The sequence below is a fragment of the Gastrolobium bilobum genome, unplaced genomic scaffold, assembly GCF_033153095.1.
Source record: "Gastrolobium bilobum isolate Gb01-03AN ecotype WA unplaced genomic scaffold, APGP_CSIRO_Gbil_v1 utg18492, whole genome shotgun sequence".
Lineage (NCBI taxonomy): Eukaryota > Viridiplantae > Streptophyta > Magnoliopsida > Fabales > Fabaceae > Gastrolobium > Gastrolobium bilobum.
The window spans coordinates 136062-142838 of record NW_026896253.1 but is presented as its reverse complement, the minus strand read 5'-3'; positions in this window follow the sequence as shown (position 1 = coordinate 142838).

Below are 6777 nucleotides of genomic sequence, written 5' to 3'. Positions count from 1 at the left end.
TTTTTCTCTGCACAGATTTTGTGACTCAGAAAACACACTGAAGAGAGAGAGAGAGAGAGAGAGAGAGAGAGAGAGAATGAAAGGAAGAACAGAATGCGTGAACTTTGAAGCTGAAGACGGTTATATACTGATATATATATATAGAGGTTTTTATTTTTATTTTTTATTTTAATTTATTCACAATAAATGATAACCGTTGATGGACAGAAATCAACTGTTAAGATGTGATAGTAACGTTAGTAGTAACATTATTTGGTTGTAACAGTATCCTATCCCATATAGATAGGTATACGTAATTATCTTCTTATGGCGAAATCTGTTTTTGAGTCATACGATTTCAACTTCTTCTTTTTTCAAAAATATTAGTTGGAAACAAATGTTTCCTTGTGATAAAATCTCAGTCAGATTTTGACGTTGGAAATGATTGGATTTATCTTTCCTTTTTTTTTTTCAAAAAAATGACTTTATCCAAAAAAAAACTAAAAATTAGGGAAGTTATCTCTTATCCATATTTCCTCCATATTATTATCTTACAGTTTGCATTTGACTCTGATTCCTGACACATAAGCAAAAAAACGAAAATCCACCTTTCAGTATTTATCTTATTACAGAGGTGAAAAAAAAAAGGTTCAAGGAGAGCAGGTGTGAAGAATTATCTTGAAAAACTAAATTTTATAACTAATTTTTATCTTAATTATCTATAATAATAATTTTAATTAATTTTCTAAACCAGTTATATTGACATGGTATGTATATATATATATATATATATATATATATATATATATATATATATATATATATATGCATGAATTTGTGGCAAATATAAATTGATAGAACGGTGTAGAGATGCGCTACGTAACTGGGGTGTAACTGAATGAGTTTTGAAGCAGAAACAAGAAACGGGTATATATATCTATATATAGAGGGAGGATCATTTGACACCGGTGATAAATTTGAAGTTTGACACCTCATCTGAGAGCCGTTAGATCAAAAAAGATCAACGACTCTGATTTGTAAGCATGTGATACCATTGATCTTTTTTGATCTAACGGCTCTCAGATGAGGTGTCAAACTTCAAATTTGATACCGGTGTCAAAGGATCCTATCTCCTATATACAATGAAGTTTTAAATTTTTTTTTTCGAAAATATTTAAATGTTTCCGATTCTAATTTTTTTTTTTTAAAGCGCAAAAACTAGGTTATCTTGAAAAAGTAAATAAATATTACTAATATTAATGTTCTGAACAGAGATACAATGAGTCAATGACAGGGTTGCATGCATTTATTTGGGACTAATCCAAATTAATTAACGATGGACTGTGTGTTGAGATGCGCTACGTAATTGGAGCCCAATACCAGTCGACTTATAATTCCTATGTCATTCTTTCGGTCAACCTCATCAATCACAAAAAAGGAATCGAGTTAGAACAGATTATAATAATGATAGTTTCCTATATGGTTAAGATCTCTCTCACACACTTTACACGCGGGTTTTTTTTTTTAAAAAAAAAAACATTAATTAATTAATGAGTGAGAGGGTGCAGGTGAAATGCTTTTTGGGTATGAAAATTGGATACGATAGTATATTTCTCATTATGTAAATTATAAAAGTAGTTTTTTTTTTTTCTTTCGATACAACACAAGCAGATGCCATGCACTCCTATTGTTCGGATTTACCTACGAGCTACGACTGTTGTATTGAAAAATTTTCCGTGTATAGGTGGAAGTGGATATGATCCTATATGAAAATTTCATATAACGTGATGATGTAAAAGATTAAATAAAGTGACAATTTTTATTTCCTTGTTTAATAACGCGGCTCATGTCTTCGCACAACTCCAAACACATAGAATGCGTCTCAACCATAGTTGTTAGTATCGCACGATATATGATACACGATATGTATCATCGATACAATACAATTCAGAATCTACGCAATACGTATCAGTTGATTATTTCGAAATGGACCTTGTATCCGACTGTGTATTGCTATATTGTATGATATGATATCAAATTGTATATCGTATCAAATATACGATACAAAAATTTGGAATTTTCATATAAAAAATTCTGAAAAGTAAATAAAGATATAATTTGTGATACAAATTCAAAAAAAAATAATCTGAAAAGTCATTATTAATAAGGGAAAGAAAAACAAAGATTTGATTTGTGCTGATTGAATATTTTTTTAATTTGAATTTATATGATAGTATATATTTTTAAATTATTTAAAAAAAAATCTGAAAAGTCATTATTAATAAGGGAAAGAAAACAAAGATTTGATTTATGCTGATTGGATTTTTTTGTTTTGAAATTTGAATTTATATGATATTATATATTTTTAAATTATTTTTTATTATTTTTTTAAATCTTACAATTTGATACGATTCACAATACGTGATATAAAAAAATGGATCAAACGATATGCTATGTATATTGAAATTCAATAACGTTAATCTTAAGTCTCAACCCACCTAAATGTACCTTTGAAGTTTCAGCTAGAAAAATTCTTAGATTCTTGTTCATGCGCGGGGAATAGATGCAAATCTGAACCCCATAAGTATCCCTATTCTCCATTGAAGAGCCGGTGTGTCCCTGTTAATTTTCAACTTTCGTCTGAGACCCTTCGAAGAAACAGTGATCAGGTTGTCATGTTTTTGCTAATTTTTATCAATCTGTCACGCGAACAGTAAAATTTACTAGACTGTCACACATTGAAATTTGCTACGACTAGTAGCGAATTTGGTAGCCAGTGATTTCTTGACACGTGACACACTTTCGCAAGAAAACTAATTGTCATTTGTCCAAGTTCGCTACGACGGGTAGCGAACTTGGTAGTCAATGATTTCGTGAAACACGACATTTTTTTTGCACGAAAAGTTGACCAGATGAAGTTCGCTACCAGGGGTCGTGAATTTGGTGCGTTATATGTGGCACAATCTCGTTGCCCGATTAGAGTTAATGTATCAATCACAATAAAAAAAAACGAAGAAAAAGGGTTGTTTAATTAATATACCAATCACAATTAATGTACCAATCTCAATTAGTATACCAATGAGATTAACTTTGATTGTACTAATCACAATTAATGTACCAATCACCAATCATCAATCATTGGTGATTGGTGATTGGTGATTGGTGATTGGTACATTAATTGTGATTAGTACAATCTTGATTGCTGATTGGTGATTGGTACATTAATTGTGATTAGTACAATCAAAGTTAATCTCAAATTGTGATTGATCTATTAATTAAACAGCCCTTTTTCTTTGTTTTTTTTTTATTATTATTGTGATTGATACATTAATTTTGATAGGGCAATGAGATTGTGTCACATAGCGCACCAAGTTCGCTACCTCTGTCAGTGAACTTCTTCTAGTTAGCTTTTTCTGTGAAAGTGTGTCACATGTCATGAAATTATTGACTATCAAGTTCGCTTACAATCATATCAAACTTCAACGCATGATAATCTGATAAAACATACTGTTTACATAACATATATTGATAAAAAATTGCCAAAAACAGGATAGTCTGGTCACTATAGTATTCCCCCTTTGACAATGACTCCGTTGTTAATTTTAAATTCATATCCCTGTCTTATTTTCTATTGATATATTACTTTAACAGTTCAGATGTATTATACATAATTAGGATCCAGCATTTAATAAATTAAGTACCTACGACTATATGGATGTTGGTTGACTGATGTATGAAGATAAAATAATTGAAAAATATATGTACATTTTGTACAAGTTTAGTTACGAGGAAAATAACTTCTTTGTACAAATATAACAAGCAAGGAACAAGTTATTCTCTTATCAACTACGAGTTTTTTTTTTTTTTTTTTTTTTGGATACATATCAGCTAAGCGTTTATAGTAAAACGACAGTGAGAGAGAATATCATCCAACCTAATGGGACCAATACGTATGTGTTTCTATTAAAACGACAGCGAGAGAGAATCTCCATAAAATGATTATTAAATTACGTATAAGAAAGTATGACATCTCAAACTGGCTAAATTATAAAAGGATTGTAATTTTTATCTACTATCAACGTTTTTTACGCTACTCCTTAATCAATATTACTGATCAGACCAAATACGGTATGGACTGTCCGATACGTATTAAGCCCAATCACACACGGTTGAGACTCCTTCAGCGGTTATTGGCCTGGGCCATATACTGTTGTTAGAGCGAGCTTGAGCCCTTTGTCCTTCACGATGCACCGAATGGGGGGTACTTGCGAAGACACTCCGATGCTTAAGTCAGTATCAGAGGCAGGTGTTTATGTTGTGAAATTAAAGGGTGATCGTAACTTAGTGGTATATTGTGTATTTATATAGTAGTTGTGATGCCGCCTTTGTTAAGGCGGCATGGCTTCTGAGTGGCCAGCCTTGGGCTGCAGGTCAGGCAGGGTTGTGGCGAGCTGAAGCTGTCTGTTGCTTACTGGTGCTAAGGCGCGGTGGAGTTGCCTTGGACCTTAAGTTTACTTCCTATAAGATAAGAAATCATGTATTGGATAGGATAAAATGAGACAATAGGATAAACTAATCATATCCTATTGACCCACCAAACAAGAGATAAAAGTAGGATATGATAAGTTATCCTATCCTATCTTCTTTATCAGGTGCTCCAAACAGGCCCTAAATCTCTATTGCACGCTGTTCTAGCTCATTAATTTTTTCAAATTAAGGTTGATTATATTGTTATTGTTTGGGCTTGAGTAATTTTCTAAAATTAATCTTTAATTGTTTGGGCTTCATATATGGTTTATGGCCCATGTAATGTTACCTGATTATGTCCAAGGCTTTTCAGGTCAGAAATTACATGCATTAATTGATGTGCACCACAAAATTGGAGAAGTTATTTAATTACATGCATGCTAGAAAACACAATGAGGTATTTTTTTACTTTTTTTTGGTAAAGCACAATGAGTTATTTAATTACAAGCATGCTTCGGCAATTAATGTAATAAAGAGATCTTTTGTCCTTCTAAAGAAATGATGGGCTACATTAATAAACCTTCATTTCATCCTAATGGAATAGAATGTAAAATGATTTTTGGCCGTTGCTTATTGCACAACTTTGTACGTATAAACATGACATTTGATCCCGAACAATTTGCTCCATTTGCAAAAGATGAGGTACTCTAGCTAAAGAATTCATCAACATATATAGTTGGAACTATTTGAGATTGGCAATGAATGGACTCAAATCAGAGAAGTACTTCCACAAGAAATGTTTGTAGAGTGGAATGCTAGACATGAAAATTAGAGAACAAGTAGCTTAGTTCCATCCGGTATACATTAATGATGTTGTAACATGAATGAAGATGAATTCATGTCCTTGTATATTTTTAAGGTGATTATTTCTCAAAAAATTTAACTGCAAAATAAATGTGATGATGCAGAGAGTTTTGATTTGAGGGGCAAGATATATTTACCACCAAAAAAGTTTGGCTATTTGACCATTTTACCCCTCATTAATTAATTAATGACCATTTTGCCCCTGATTCAAAACTATCTATCAATCTTCCCTTCTTTAATCGACTACTTTGCATGTTTAATCGACTAAATGATTGTTGGGAGATTTAATCGACTAAATCTCCCTACTTAATCGATTAAAATCATACTGACTTATTTTTTGTTGTTGTCAAATATGGAGATTTAGTCGACTAAATAGGGAGATTTAGTCGACTAAATCTCCCAACAGCCATTTTTTCTGTTTTGGCCATTTAGTCGATTAAAAATGCAAGGTAGTCGATTAAAGAGGGGCAGATTGATAGATAGTTTCAAATCAGGGGCAAAATGGTTATTAATTAATTAATAAGGGGCAAACAGGTGAAAAAGCCAAAAAAGTTTACCACCTTTACAATCAAATTAATCATCGTTGATTTTCGTCAATCTGACGGTTATAATTTATTAAGAATTAATAATTATTAATAAATGTGATCCAATAATTTCCAATAAATTATAACTTTCAGATTGACGAAAATCAACGGTGATTAGGTTGGTTGTAAAGGTTGTAAACTTTTCTGGTGATAAGTACATCATTCCCCTTGATTTGAATGGGATTTTTTTTTCAAGACAGCAGAATTAAAATATATAATATAAAGACTTGCATAATTTTCTTACGGATATGAGTGCACTTAATTTTTATTGAACTTTTAAATGTAAGCAGATGATTGAACATAACAAAAGTTGCTCAGTACACTATGCAGGTTAAGGTTTGCATGGTCTATCATGGTCTGAGAAAATATGTACACATTTGACTTCAAAATTTCAGGAGGAAGAGATTGCCCGATATCGTCAATAATTTCTTACTATTGCCTGGGGACAAGTTCATCTTCAAAGTATTTGTCCCTTCGAAGATTGTTCCGAGAGGAACAGATTGTTCCAGCCCGATATTGACAAGTGTCAAAGTCACTATATTTTTAATGTCAAATATAATTTAAATAATAATTAATATGATTAAGAATATAGTGTTAATTAATAAAATCTTAAAAGATATTAAAAATGCCAACAATTAGATAAGATTCTAATCTTTTTTATTGTTTCAGGTTATTTCAAACTTGAAGGAACAAATCACTAATTTGATGAAAAAGGTAGTTGGAAACAGTTGCAAAGGATGAAGATCAAGAAAAATAAAGAATTAATCAAAATTAATCCTCAGCCAGCCTGATCCAAATTAAAAAGCCCATTTTTATTTCTATAAAAATGTGCCATAGGGCTCATTCCATTCATTCGGAAGAGGAGGCATAGGAGCAATTCTGA